The following is a 15872-nucleotide window of genomic DNA, read 5'->3' as shown; positions in this document are numbered from 1 at the left end:
AAAATGAAGAAGTTATATTTTGCTCCTACTTTGTAGCAAACGTGTGTAGATATATTTTGTTTAGATAAAATTCTCAATCCTAATGATTTTTAATTGGAAGAAAATATACCATTTTAAATGCTCAATACTAAAGTGTTCTGTTTGTATCACAGAAGCTTTGAACTTGTAATACATCTGTGATAAAGATGATGAGTAACATTTCATAACAATTGCCCCCTGGGCCAAAGATAAGAACTGGAATAAAATCTTTTAAATAAGAAAAGGCATACTTGTAAAACTGAGTATGGAAGCAATCACAAAAGGTAGACTGAAATTACATCGATTTCCCTTACAATAAATCTGTTGCTTTAATGATATATAAAAATTATGCAGTAGTTTATGGAATTATTCTTAAAACAATTTCCTTTTACAGCCAAACAGAGGGAATATGGCAAAACTCTAATGGAAGCAAATAATTTTTAATAAATTAGTGACGTAAGGCTATTCTCTATCCTCAGAGATTAATTTGCAATTTCTATTTTGAGAATGCATATGCAAGAAAGGTCAACAAGCCCTGTCTGACCTCATTTATCAGTATTATGTTAGGAGTGCTACAGTTTTGTGGGACAGATTCTCACTACTGACAAATTTATACTTTGTGTGCCATATAGATATAATACAACCTGTGTTTGACCCACTTCTTTGAAGAGGCAGTGAACTGGAAGAGCATATTCCTGTCCAAACCAATTCTACATGAATACTAACTGTTATTCCACTTTTTCTCTTCTCTTCCATGATAAATTTTAAAACCATTGTTACCAGGATTGAAAAGATTTGTTTGGTTTCTTTCTCAAAATAAAGCTTTACTTAGTTTCATGAGCTGTTTCAGGTGTAGCTACCAGTATGCACTTTGATATGTAGCTGGAGATGTTCTGCAAGATAACAAGGGCAATACTAGACAACAGAACCCAAGTATATGGTAAAAGCATGGAAAATGACATAATTTTCTAGAAAACATGATGTTTCATTTAAAATTGTTGAAAAGGAGGCAGTATTGCAGTTCCTTACTAGTCTGTTATCAAGATCTGACTTTTTTTTCCTCAAATGTTCATACTAGCTATATCCTGAGTAGTCAAGCAAAGGTCTGGTGATGTCAGTGGGTAAGAATTTCAGCTTTTTGATTTTAGTAATTATGAATTACTTTAAGTTCCTTAATGGACCATTATTGTGCTTATATTAAGAGATGCTTCCCTTTCCCCACCCCAAAAGACAGGTGCTTGCAGCTTTCTGAGTAATTGTCTTCTGGGTGAAGATAATTGTGGAATATGCATGCAGAGACCATGCATGAAGCATAATAGCTCTTTAACAACAAGAGTCAGTCCCTGCTTAGTATCATGTTTCCTTGCTTGTCTGTACTCCCAAAATTTGATGTTAGTAAGCTTTCCTTGCTTAGTCCTGTCCTGCAGGCCTTACAACAGGAGGGCAAGATCTGGCCCCCTAAGGTTAAAGGCATAATATTTACCTTACTGTTGCAGCAACAGGGAAAACTTGGAAGTTTAGAAGCAAACAAAATGTACAGTCTGTCTCTTCAAAGCCTTTCTGTAGTGAGTGGAAGCTTTGATTGTGCTTTTCATTACTGGAAAAGAAAGTAGGTTGCTTACAAAGTTTGGTAGACAAGAATTAAATATAGTCTGTCTGCTTTGATCTTGTGCAGGGACTGTTAGTTGTCTATGTACAGTTAGCCTATGATGTAGAATCTAGCAATAGCACATGAAAAGTTATAATGATATCTCTTTGGTGTTAAAGCAATCTCCTTGTGGAATTTCTCTTATAGATTCTGCTTACTAGGTATACAACAGAAATATTAATTACAGTATGAAATAACTTTTAGAGTAGTAAAATCATGTGGCCGATACATAGTATTTCTGATTTCTTTTTCAAAATTTGAAAACCTCAGGGGGGAAGGCCATCCATCATATGAGACCAATCTTTTTTTTTTCCTTGCTTACTGAGACCTGATTTTTATACTGGCTGAACTAGAAAGAAATATTAATTGGAGAAAGAGAAGAGATTCTTCCAGCCTCTATCTCAGAGAGTTTGATTTATTCCTTTGCACTCTACTGGTATAGATTCTGTGGGAGAAAAACAGTGGGAGTTGGAAGAGCATCTTAAAATGTTCCCCCAGTTTGTACCACAGATTTGAGAAGAGATTATTTTCATGTTTTTTTCTGACTCAGCCACATGTGAGGTGTTGGGAGCAGGAGCGTAGGCAGCACTGTGCAACTGAATATAAGTGATAGCTAAGGAAGAAACTGGTTGGCTAAGATAATAAGAAGGAAAAAGGATGGAGAATGGCAGTAATCCTTTGTAATCAAGGGGTGTGTAAGCCTTCATGCCAGTCTCAGTTTCTTGATCTTCCAGGGAAAGGAGAGGAAGAAGATTCTATACTGGTTTTCACTTGTCGCTTCTATTAAATAGTATTGCAGTGAAACAAAGTTTTCTTCACAGAGCTATGAAATTGTGAATGTTATTTAGTGTGTGTGGTAGCAACTGTGTGTATGTATACATAAGACTGAAAAGTTTGAAAAGTGCTGGCTCACTATATTTTCTCCTATGAAATCCAGTACTTCTTGTATGATGAATCTTAAAGATCTGAAAATACTTTCAGTGGCCTGCCACCCAAATAGCTTCTTAAAAACATCTGAAGTTTGTTCATATGCAAGAATCTAAAACGTGACAAAGCAGGGAGATGCCAGACGTTCTTCAGACTGAGACATATTTACTTCTTCAAGAAGGCTACTTAGGAATCCAGCACAGTACCATCCTATGGCAGCAGGATCTTAGTCCTGGCTGTGGTCTCAGCATGTACTGTCTTGTATTGGCTAGAAAAATTTAAGAAAAACAGTTGTTCTATCCATCCCTTCCTTCAACATTGCTAATTACTCGTAATGGGCATCAAAGCAATTTTCCTTTGTTCCCTTTCTCTAAATCAATTTCTTTCAGAAATTGAACCTGCTTCTACCAGTGAACATTAGAACTGCATTACCAGATCATGCAAACCATTCACCTAATCCCACATGAGGATTATGTTTACGTCATGCCAAAAGCAGGAAGATTCTTTAACCCTCACTGTTTTCAACCATCTGCAGGTTAGGGCTTTCCCGGTACAGAGGCTGTATAACTACCACTGTACCTCTCCTCTGAATGTGTCTAATCCCTTTTTGAACTCACTCCAATTCTTTTACAAATTCCTGTGATAACAAATTCAATTATTTAATTATATACTGTCTGAAGGAGCATCTTTTGTCCCTAAACTATTGCCAAATAACTGCTTTGGGCACCCTCATACTTGTGTCCTGTGAGGAATTGTGAGCAAATAATTAATTGGCCACTCTCTCCATCTGTTCATGATTTTTAAAAATTTCTAACCTGTTTCTGTCCGTAAGTGTCCCTTTTTGAAGTTGAAATGCTCTAGTCTTTTTTGTGTGGAAATAATTTGCAATTTCTGACCATTCTTTCTTTTATGTACCCTTTGTACTTATGTTGCTTTTTTTTTTTTGAGATGTGACTAGAACTGTTTTGAAGATTTGGGCATAGTATCCTCATAATCTATGTTGTTTTCTATTCTTTCCTACTAATTCTTAAGATTTTTGCCTTTTTGGCTGCTGCTGAATGCCATTTTCAGAGAACTATCCAAAATGACTCAGATCTTTTTCATGCCTGGTAAAACATAATGATGAGCTCTGATTTAGCTAAGTATATTTTATGGTTATTTTCCCCCATGTTTATTGATTTGCATTTTTCAGCAGTGTATTTCACCTGCCATTTTATTGCTCGGTTGCTCAGTATCTCTTAAATTGCCTTGGCTTGCTTTAGATCAGATTATCCCATCTCATCTTTAATCAGCTGTACACACCCTCTTTTCCAGATTCTTCATGACTGCGTTGAACACCACAGCCCCTGTGGGAATACAATCTCTGCAGCAGAAAGGCAGACATGTAACTCCTGCCCCTTGTTTTCTTCCTTAAAACGCAAGAGGACTTTCCCTCTTGCCCTGTGAGAGCAGAGTTTCCTTAAGGTGTTTGGTAGAGAACTTTGTCAAAAGCTGTCTTTCAAAATATGACTTGCTTGCATTAAAATGCTTGCTGACTTCTGTAAGGAAATCCAACAAAATAGCAAAGTTTGCAATGCTGAACAGCCCTGTGTGAATTTATTATTCTCATATCTGAATCTATTTAGTAATAAAATATTACATTAATTTCTTATGTAGGACAGCTGTTATCTTAAAGTTAGGAACTAGGATGAAAGCCTTAAGTAATAATAAAATTATAAAGCAATCAGTCCTCAAATGAGAGATTTGGTTTGTTTTGGCAGAATAGCAAAGCACTTCAAGGTCAGCATCAAAATATTGAAGGAGGTGTTTGGAAAGAATGAGCATCATCCATTGCTTATATTGTTTGCCTTTATCTCAGTCTTTATAAGGTTTTTTATTTGCCCTCTGCTACCTCAGGTAGTTAATACGTAGCTTTTTGTCTCCGCATTTGCCAGAATGTTGTTCAGAGGCATTCTAAAACCCCATAACTTTGATTTATAATAAAGCTTTTGAAGCACTGGTATTTCAGCATCTATTCTGTTTTAGATTAGTCTTATCTGTGTAGTTCTATGGTATTGTTAAAATTACGATGACTTGCTATATCTTCTTTTAAGACACATTTTCTAAATATTTTACCTTGAGTTGTATTTTTTATTTCATAATATATTTTAATCTTTTGAATAATTGAATTTTTTTAATTCTATAACTTTCTACAACTGTTTTAAATTTAAAGTAAAGTAGCCACATTCCATTACTTTAATACATCTTTGTTTAGTTTATTCAGTATAAGGAAAGAATAAAAAATGGTAAGACAATAAATCTCAATCTATACAGACTATATACTTATTGTATAAAAATTGTTTATAAGTAGGCAAACACAGAATACCATTTTGTCTGATGTATATATAAAGTCATGAAATGAATATAATTAGATATACATCACAATTTCTTAAGACAGTGATGACAATAGCAATATTGAATTCTAGCATAGCTGATAAAGCACTATGAAACAGGGTTAAGAAAGATGAGCTCTTGTAGATTTAGCTCAGTATCAAGATGTGAATAGTGCTTCTCCCCCACAGTGACAACTTGCTCCTCTGCCAGGAGTTCTCAAACTTTTAGCACCTACAATGGAACAGGACATATCTACAACCTCAGTCATTAGCATCTGGAGCTAAACTGCTGGTTGCAAACTGAGGTGACTGGAAGGCAAGTATGTGCATTATTCACTTGCTCTTATTATAGAGATGTTGCACTCTGGAAGAGACAGGAGACCAAGAACAACTGGAGTGGGATCTTGTATTTCTATTGCAAATCTTGACGCATGGTTATGTCCTGTTTCTCTTTTAAAGACTCTTCCATGAGTAACTCTGCCCCTTTTACCCACTCCTCACCTCCCTTATTTTCGTTTTAGGTTTTGAGGTCAAAATTTTGAAACATAGTATGTAAAATGTAAACTCGGAAGTCTAGAATTCTCTTTCCCTGCAGAAGTAATTCTCTAGTTTAAGCTCACTTTTTTGCTAGGGGCTCCATGTGCGCAACACTGATAAAACTGTGAGTGTAGGTTTTTTTAGATGTTGATGAGATGAGATTGTGCATAAAGCTGGTACATTGTTTTTGGATGAACTCCTGGATATAATCAGTGATGGAATGGTGTTGGCTAAATAATTTTATCAGGGATAGATTTTGACAAATTGGACATGAGGAACATTTTGCTACATTCGGCTTGTGCTATTCCAGAAGAGCAGAGCTGTTGTTTGCCTCAAAGCTCTGTTCTGAACTAATTACCCAGAAAAATGTGGCTTTTTGGTACAATACATGCCAGTCAATCCATAAAAATTCCTTTCTTATTCTGATAGCTTTGATCTTTATTATTAACTTTTCTAGTTCTTGGTTTTGGAGAACAATCATTGAAAACGCAAAAATAAAGTTAGCAAACCATCTGTCCTTAAAGACTTAGAGTTTTGTATTTGGTAGCTCCTAAAGAAAATGAAAAGGTGTTGTTTTTCTTACCATACTTTCTAGCAGACTTACCATACTTTCTCGCCAATGAGGATAGTTTCCAAATTAGAGTGCAAATTGTAAAGCTCCTGCATCTAGAACTCTAGCCAGTAACCAAAATAGGCCTCATTTTCTTTCATATGAATACCCATAAATCCTGCTGAGAAGGATTTAAAAGTAAGAGGAATTATATACTTCATGCACTTAAATCTGTTTTTAGGAGCTTAGCTTTGATGTTGCGCATTTGAAAATGCTGATTTCGATGTAATTCCTGTTCAGTACACATCTGTGTTTCCTCAAAGTGAGGAAACCAGCAGTAGCTGGTTAAATTCTTTGAGTCGTCAGTGTTAATATCTTGAAAGTCAAGCAATAGAATGACTGAACTACTATTGGAGTGGATGGTCTAAGAGAGCTCTTTACTCTAAGGGCACCTGCAAAATAAAATGTTGAATTGTCACTTTTTTGCATTACCATGTTTTCCAAGTCCTGGAATTCTCTAGGTAAAGACTTCGTGTGGTAGATATAGTGGAAAGGCAGCTCTGGAATTTATGTGGTTTTTTTGTACTAGCAGTAATCTCTCATCCCTCATTTTGGATTCCGATGAAGCCTAAGGGCAGAGCTTTGAGATCAGGAAATGGGAATTTGCTTTTCTTTTCTCACAAACAACTGTTTGCTTTCATATTCTGACCATCCTTTGTGCAAGTCAGCAAATATCTTCTTTCTGAAGTGTTAAGCAGTATGATTTCTCCCTTTTCCCCACATTAAAATAAAGATCTCAGGTTTATTTTTTCTGAAGCTACCTCATTTACATATCAAATAAAGATAAACGAGGGCAAATTATTTCTCCTGTAATTTTGGCCGTGGGTCCTAGACTGCAGCCACTGGGAATTCTCCTTCTGGTAGACTTTCTGTTCCTTGATCAGACTACTTACAGTTCAGGCCAAGTAGCTGAGTTTGGCATCTAAGGGCAGGAGAGAATCATGACACTTAACTCGGACTGTTAAGTGTCAGTTGGAGATACAGTCAGAGATTACCTGAGAGAAGCTTGAAAATGCTACCTGAAATTAAGTCTCCCTCCTGGGATACTGATATTTTCAAATTGGGAACAGTAGGCAGAACATTAATTTTAAGTAATCGGTTGAAGGCCCTGTGTAGTTAGTCGTAATGCTAATATGACTTACTGCTCCATTAAAAGTTTCAGTCAGAACTCAGCTGCCCTCAGTCTTTTTATTTCAAGGACTTGTTTGCATTGGGAGTTGGGAACATGCACTGATTCATATCAGAAATCTGAACAAAGGATGGAAAGCCATAACAGGGGCTGCATGCAAAAGGGTTCATCTCACAAAGCTCACCAAATGTTATTTATGATTGAGGTTTAAATCAGTACTGTGTCTGCATTTATGAAATACCCTTCTAAAGAATGCAAATGAATATTTTATTGTATAATATAGAAGAACAGACATGTCATGAGCATACCTAATGGAACAGTTCCTGTGCAAACACACTATTTCTGCATGAAGTGTGGAGTTTGGAGTATTTATTTTACCTCAGTCTTAATTACTACATCATTCTATCTGAGAGAATATCTATGCATCCCTCAAATTATTAAATCAAATACTCTTTGTTGGTTTCACCTTGAAATTCACAACTGTCTCAATTAGCCCAATTAGCTGAAGAGGAAAGACAACTCTGAGTAATTTGTTGCTGTTTCAGCTAATATACCTCATTGGAGAGTCATCCCATCCATTGCTAGCTTGGCCAATAAAATGCACATTGAATTTCTTTGTTAAATTCAGCAGTAACAGAGTGGTCTTTCTGTCTCTACATATTGTGGGTCTTTGTTTTTAAATCACAGTACAAAAAAAAGCTTCCTCTGAACTACTGAAAGTCTGACTTTATATAGTATGTAAGTTAAACTGTCCAGTAAATAGGCTGCCTCTTCCCATCACACCTTTTAAATATTACATTTAAATTAAAAACAAATCAGTTAGGGAATGCTTACTGTAAGAACTTCATAGTGTGAAAATAATACTGTCTGACTACATCTGAAAGGTACTCTTCAGCGTATTTTTAATATGGTCTCATAAGCATACTTTCAGTAGCAAGGAATAACACAGCCCACAGAAAACAGCAGATGATTCAGCAATAAAGGCAAAATACCTTCTGCAAAGTATGTTTGCAAAATCTTGTATTACTTTAGTAGATCTTTTGCACAAGAACAGGGCTTTTGGTCCTGATTCTGCATTGACATCATACCTGAAAGAGACAGTAAGAACTTTTCCCCCCGGCTCTTTGGATAATACTGAAATGAACGATTATCCTTTCTACGATTAGTCTTTTTTTTTAAATTATTATTATTAAGACCTGTTTCTGAAGCTAGATATTGACAAGAGAAATGAGCAGCTGCTGGCTTTCAAGTTTTTTCTATTTCCAGCAAAAGAGCCTAAAAGATGGCATTACTAAATGTTATTGCTTATTCACAGTTCTATATGTTAGCAGGAGGGAAAAGGTATATATGTTGTTTTTCCTTCTTCACAGACAGCTAGGCCTGTATGATCAATGTGTAATCCAGGGATAAAATTGGACAGTTCCTAGCAAAAGCAATGATTCTTGTGATCTAGTATGCAGCCTCCCTGTATCCAAGTTGGGACATTACATCTAGATGAGTGAACTACATGATCAGTGGAAAAAGCAGCTGAAAAATTAGATTCAAATAATGTAGTTCATAATACTGGCATTTCATATCACCTGGCATTACAAGTGAAGTTCGTTGAGGATCTATCCATTTGTGGATTTGTGGATGTGGAGGATGAGTAGGGGTACGTTCTCATCAGATGTGGTTTACCACAACTGGTTTTGGGCCCCCAGGATGTTGAAAAACTTGAGTAAATCCAGGGAGAGCCACTACGGTAGTGAGGAGGCACCCATCCTGTGAGGGGATGATGAGGGAACAAACTTTCCTTGAACTTAGCCTGGAGAAGAAACTAGTTGCAGTCTTGCAATGCTTAAAGGTTTACAGAGGTGCGTGGAATGAGAATCAATGATCATGAAGCACAACAAGGGACGTTCTGACCAGATGTATCAGCAGGGTGGTGGTGGGAGGGAATTACTGTGGGGGTAATTAAACACTGGATCAGATCTACCAGAAATTCTGCAATTTCTGTTCTTGGAAGTTCTCAAGTTCCAACTGGACATAGTCCAAAGAAACTTAATCTAGTTGCTTCAGTGCTGACCCTGCTTCAAGGAGGAGATTGGTCCAAATGACCTTCCAACCTAAAGAATTCCTTGATTCTTGGAATTGATCCTCCAGTCTGGCCATCATACAGGAACATAAGTTAACTGTAGTCAAATTAGCAGTCAGCAAAGTCCACACAATGCCTGAGTATTTGAATAAGTTGGTACTATAGTTATTCCTTTCCTGTTGTACAGCAATATTTTTTAAAAACTCAGTGGAATTGGATTCATAGTTCTTTTCTCATAAACAAGGAAGTGGGACGCATTTATGCTCTCTTTTGGGTGTGTTGATTATTGCAGTGCAACAAACAAAAATGTGTACATGTGTCACTAAAGTAGGCAACTGTGAATTGGATTTTGTCCAGGAAGCATAAAATAAAAATAAAATACTTATTTTGCTGCTTTGCCATTTATCTATGCAAGATGGAGGGCTTAGTATAATCTCCCTGCTTGAAAGACTTCAGTTGCATATTAGGATCCCAAAGCAAGCTGTTTATTGTTGGTTTGTTCAACAAAGTGTGCCCTCTGGGATTACCCCTTGTAATTGGGAAAGAAAGAATTTTGTTTAATATCTTCATTTGGAAAATTTTTTGCTTGACTAGCAGCAAGACTCTTGGGTCACTAAGCAATAGTGTTCTGCCCTAATTGCCTTCAACTTATTTATGTTTCTAAGTTAGGCTTTTGGTAGTTGTTTTTTCCAAATTACATAAAGTTGATATCCAGCTGTCCTGGAAAACAGAATAGTTTATAGAATGGTTATGTGTAAAAATTGCATTTGAAAATATTACTTCACGTAACAACCTTAAGGTCTTTCTTAAACAAGAATGAATCGTCGCCAAAGTACACAAATATTTTTTCCCCCCTGATTTTATCTGTCTCCCCTTCCCACAAGCAAATTTGTTCTCTTTTTACATTAACTAAGAATATAGTCAAGTGGCAATTTGAGAAAATAATGTCTCAAGTTCCCAACTCTGCCTACATCATAGACAAAAATAAACGTGTAACTAGAATGTGATGTATAATACATGCAGTCCAGACAGTAGAAACATATCTAGGTTCCTCCAAATCTGTGAGGAGTCGAAGAAAAAGAAACACAAATGACTGTGTTACCAAGTACATGATGCTCATTTAGGCAGAAGCATGTTTGGTGGTAATATTATCTCCTGGTGTTCTTAATACTACTATCACTAGCAATTTCTGTTGGGCAATTTATCAATGCACAAGTCCTGCATCAGAGGGGTTGTTCAGGACCACGGAACAAAGATTGATGCTGCCTCCTAAAAAAATTTGCATGTTTCTTTCAAATAGTAAGTTTTTTAGGAGAAGAGAGCAACATTTTTTACTTGCATATCATTTTCAACTTTTTTTTGATTTTCCCCTATTTTAAGGTCACTGCCTTTATGTTATAAGACAATAGGTTTTTCTCCAGCTACTTCCTAGCTCTAGATTGCCTGTGAACTACCCTCCTGAATGACACTTAATGTACTTTTCTCCCACTCTTATTTCACACTTTCTTATATGCTGTTCCTTATGCTTAGAAATCTTTATTCTCCATGCCAAATATCCACCCACTCCATGTTCGTGTTCTTCCTTTAAACTGCTTTTCCTTAAAGTCTATCAAAAATAATCTGCAAGTTAAGAAACATATCAACTCTGCCTTGAAATATGACAGTCTTCTGGTCATCTGATTTGCTACTGCAGGCTGAATTCTTTAACTTGTGCATAATACTGAATAAATCGTGGCCCGATTTTGCCTTAATATCACATGTACTATCTTTTTCAGCATTTTTTTTAAGTACCCCAAAGTTTAGCCCAGCTGGTTTCCTAGAGGCCATCTGGATGAGTTCTGCTGCTTGTTGTCTTGTTCTTGTCATTCTAGCTGAAAGCCCACCAATAGAAAAAAAAAATGAGGTCAGTAAGAAGTAGGATGAGGTAAAATTTTTGTTTGCAAGTTAAAAGAACTTATGGAAAGAGCTATCTATAAATTTTAGACTGGTGGTGGGGGGGTTGCATTGTGAGGGCTTTTTTGCTTGTGGTTTTTGTGGTGTGTGGAGGTTTTTGGGTGGTTTCTGTTGTTTTTTTTTCACAAACCAAGGGGAAAAAGTTGCTGAAATGATAAAAGCAAATTTGTTTAGGAGTGATTAGTTGAAATTTAAAATGTGGGAGGCATATCTGAAAACTTCTGGGTGGTAACATCTGTTAGGCAGTTATGACTATTTTATGACCTAGTCTGGCATGTAGCGTGCTTGTGCACTTTGTTCTTCATGTGTAGGTTATGTGACTTTGGAAGGCAATTTCCTGTGAGGTAAAAGATCTACCATAGTTAAAATTGTAAATCTCTAACCAGTTCATTGTTGGAGAGCTTTCTCTAAATAAGGATTTGAGCATAAATATTTAGTAAACTCAGTGAAATATATATGTGGCTTTCACTATTATGTTTTGAAGGAGTGAAAATATGGCTTCATATTCACTTCAATTTCTTCTACTTTCTGAAGAACCTTGTTTGCTTTTGGCTAAGAAATATGCGCAAGTACTTGGAGAGCAATAAAAGAACAAAACAGATGGTGTAGATAGCAAAAAAAAAAAAAAGAAAAGAAAAAGAAATGAGAGAGATACATGCATTGTTCTCTTTTGCCACATAGTCTTTGGCCATCTACTCTGGAGAGAATGTCTTAAAAATGACCCTGGAAACAGCTGCCAGTTAAGTGACCCTGGGAACAGCTGCCAGTTAAATTAATGTATCTGTAGTTTGTGCTGGATGCAAGCCATTGAACGAGGGAGAACATATGGGTAAAAGCCTTCAGGTCTGGAATCCCTGAGGAAGTGTCACCTCCCTTTTGTTCTCCTGCGACAGCTGTCCTGCTGTCTCCAGCATGGGATATGGGGAGTGCCAGGTTCTTGCAGTGGCGTAACCGGGGAGAAGCCTCTGCTCGAAGAACCTGGCAGATCTGTCCTTCCCCATAACTCCCGTTGGCTGTCCTTTCCATACGAGAGCTGGGTCCAGTATCCTAGGCACATATTTAACCAGATAAAATTATGTTATTGGAGTTTTGTCTTAAGCCAATTAGTTCAAAGAAGACCCCAGAATGAATAAAAACTACAAATGAATCAGAAAATATTTTTTGTGAACTTTTTAAACTTGTGTACAATTCTTAAACCCATTTGCTTTCACAGGGAGGTAATGCTACTTATAACCTCATTTCCGTAAATTCTTTTTAGTCCTAAATAAAAACAATACCTGAAAACAAAGACTGCATCCAAACCCAGAGTAATTTATAAAAGTTTGATTCACACAATGTTAAATCCTAACTGCCCCTAAAAAAAGTGGAATCAGGAACCTTTCAGGCTGCCTAAAATACACTTACCTTAAAAGAAAATCCTATCTTTTTTTTTTTTTTAATCTGGGTTTAGTAGTCTAAAAAGTTAGTGAAATACTGGTCCTTAGTATTTCTGAAATAGGTACATTCTTCAGTTGTTTGCTGATTGTCTGCAGCATAAAATTCAGCCTAGAATTCTTGAAAAAATAAAAAGATTGTAAGCGACTCCTCTGACTGCTTTGCTGCAAGGGAAGTAAACCTAAACACTGGCTGCTAACAAAACAAAAATTGTAAGTATTTTTAAAACAAATAAAGCTGGCTGAAAGTATTTCACAGGAAAAATGCTATTTTGAGATACAGTTGTGATCTTTTAGTAAGTCTTAAATTTCCATTTAACTATGTTAAAATAATTGTTTGTTAGTGAAATCTGGTCCAATTGATTTTTCTCTTAATGTATCAGGGAAAAGCCTAAAGCCGGGACCAGAATGGATTCTATTGCAATTAAGTACATAACTCCCAGAAAACATTATCCATTAACTCTGTGGAAGTTAGTTATTAGATTTCTTGAAACTCTCATATGAAATATTAGATACATAATCAAACCAAATGCCTTCTTGTAGGAGTTGTTCTTGTTGGTAATGGACCATCACCACCTCTCACCCCAAACTTTTTGTTTTTCAGTCTCAGCAGAGTGTCATAACTAGCCATTACTAGAGGTATTCTCCTGAGTGCTCCCAATAAGATCAGGCCAGACATGCATCAAAAGAACATTTTACTTTCTGCCTTTCCTTTCTCTTATTCAAGCAGATTATTGATAACCATCAAGTTTTATGTGTTCCTGAGCTATGAGGAAAACAGGAAGCAGAAAAGGAGATTCTTTCCTGTCACACTGCTCTGTAAAGCAAGTCCTATGTGGGTAGCTTGTAGTCCTGAGGAAGACTGTACCTAGAGTTTGAGACAGAAGTTTTTTAGAAGCTGGGGGATGTTTGCTGTATTCTTCTCACGCTTTTGTTAGTTTCTTCCTTTAAAATATTTTTGTGACAGAATTATTCACATTTACCACTTGTCTATGGAGTTGCAACCTGGAAGCATTCCGATTGTCAAGAGGTATTTAAGTCGCTCAAGAATTAATCTCAATACTTCTTAGAATGAAAACAGATGCTTCAAATTCACGTAGTAGTTGCATACACTTCGCATGCCCCAGCGGCATTGGTCTGTATCTTATAGACAGAAACACCACTTTGTCTTCCAGATTTTACCTTGTACAGTTGCATGAATATTAATGTGGGTACAACTCAGGTCATTACTGTTATCACAGAGATGCCTTATATTAGTCCTGGGGCTATGACTATGTTTTTTGGGAAACTGACTGAAGAAGTATCCTAATATCTTGCAAACTTAAGTATTTAATATGAAAAACCACTTTCTTGTCATAGAAGTTAGATGCAGTAGGAAACAGTCAATTTTTTTCTGTGTTGCAGACAATAAATAGTCTTCCAGTTTCCATGTAGTATCTCTTGCCACATAGGGTAAGGATGTAAATGAGTCAACTGTAATTGTGGTTTTCTCTTTTTTCTTTTCCAGTGAATGTTTCTATTATACAAAAATTTTGAAGTCCTAGTGCAAAATATTAAAAGTTTTCTATTAAGATATTCTGGATCTGGTTTTATAGGTCTTGTTTGGGTTTTTTTTTTTATTGTGGTGTTGTTTTTTAAAAATTTTTTGAGATAGCTAATGTATGCCAACAAACTTTGTTTGCGTATCTTAAATACTATAACCACACTTTGTGTTTGAAAACTTATTCTGTGGTACAAACATAAGAAAACACCCTGTTTTGCTCATGCTTGGTTTGAATGAAGTAAGTTCAGTGGGTTTTATGTACTTCGAAGCTGCAAAACCTAATTCAAAATGCTACATGAATTTTATATGCTTTTAGAGCTATACAAAAAGTGTGCAAAAAGATACCTTTCTAATATGGTAATGTTTTACAACCCCTTTGCAAGACGACAAAGAAAAGAGTTGCAAAAAGCAGCTCAGAATTGTGCAGTTCAGCTGTGTTCATGAGTATGCAACTCCCATTGTTGATAAATGAGAGTTGCTTGACTTGACTGTAGGCAGTATGAGGTCAAGAAATATTAATAAGATGCTTTATTAACTGTTTATTTCTGCTGTTTTTATATATCCTTGTTGTGATGTGACAGAGCATTTGAGGTCAACTGCCAAGCTATCAGTGGAGATGGAGTAAAGCACCTTTATCTAAGCCCTCGCTAACACGGTCCTCAGCCGTGACTCAGAGAGGGTAAGTTAACTGATTATACTTAGCTTTCTCTACTATGGTAAAATGAGTTGCAGAGAGAGCACACTGAAAGCCAAGGGCCTCTAAATACTTTTCCCTTTTATGGAATAGAGCTCCCAGATCACCATTTCCTGGAGATTGTACTCTAAGCCTGCACAGTGGTTAAAGAAAGTTCTCTGCATTCACTGATCTATATCTGACTACAAATTTGAGCTCAGGGGATCATTCTTTTCCCAACTATTTTAAGCAGTAAGTTTACAATAACAGACCAAAATGTTAAAAAGCACTTCATCCTCTCTTCTTTCTTTTTCTTACTTTTTTTCTTTACGTTGTACATTGTACAAAGAAATGTACATTTCTTACATTTCTTTACATTCTTTACATCTTACTATGGGAATAAGCAGAATCTGGTAAATCGGATAGTAATTTATTGTTTGGTTTTTTTTAAAACTCATTTTGTAGGTGCAAAACACTCGTGCAGACTAAGGTTGTAGATCTTCACCCACATCCACTCTTCTTATGACATGTGAGTTAATCTCTGCAAATATTTAATTTTTAAAAGGTGATTTTGAAGCTCTTACAATTTCTAAAAGACTGGAATATTTTCTGGGGGGAGGGGGTGTCATTTGCTCTGATAAAACACTGCAATAATCTCATTACATCCTTTCTAGGATAGAGGTAGGACAGACAGAGTTTGATCAATGCCTAACAAAAGGAACAAAAGAGTCTTGACATTGTCCTGGTGACTGGGATGCTAACATGCGCGTATGCATCTTGGCTGTTTTTTAAAGTGCGGATGTATTTTTTAATCTGTCCTTTCAGTATCTTCAGGGACAATAATTACAGTTTTTTCAGTTGGTATCTCACTGTATTGCGTGTATTGTTAACATATCATTTCCTCCTTTGACTGAAACATGTTTATGCTTGTGGAAAGGAGATAAAGCTGGCAAAG

At 36.2% G+C, this 15872-nt stretch overlaps 1 protein-coding gene across 44 annotated transcripts in view; it reads left to right on the top strand.

Annotated features, from left to right (window-relative positions):
- The window catches only part of IRAG1 (inositol 1,4,5-triphosphate receptor associated 1), a 90087-nt gene that overhangs the window by 29288 nt on the left and 44927 nt on the right, over positions 1–15872 (top strand). For 39 of the 44 annotated variants that reach the window (XM_074585986.1, XM_074585975.1, XM_074585948.1 and 36 more), the window contains 2 exons: positions 14826–14923; positions 15383–15446. The gene's annotated coding sequence lies outside the window, so the exon portion shown is untranslated. The remainder of the gene's footprint in view (positions 1–14825; positions 14924–15382; positions 15447–15872) is intronic. The other 5 variants (XM_074585987.1, XM_074585980.1, XM_074585962.1 and 2 more) reach the window with 1 other exon arrangement.

This window comes from Larus michahellis, chromosome 4 (genome assembly GCF_964199755.1).
Source record: "Larus michahellis chromosome 4, bLarMic1.1, whole genome shotgun sequence".
Taxonomy (NCBI): Eukaryota; Metazoa; Chordata; class Aves; order Charadriiformes; family Laridae; genus Larus; species Larus michahellis.
This window is presented reverse-complemented; position numbering and strand designations above follow the sequence as displayed.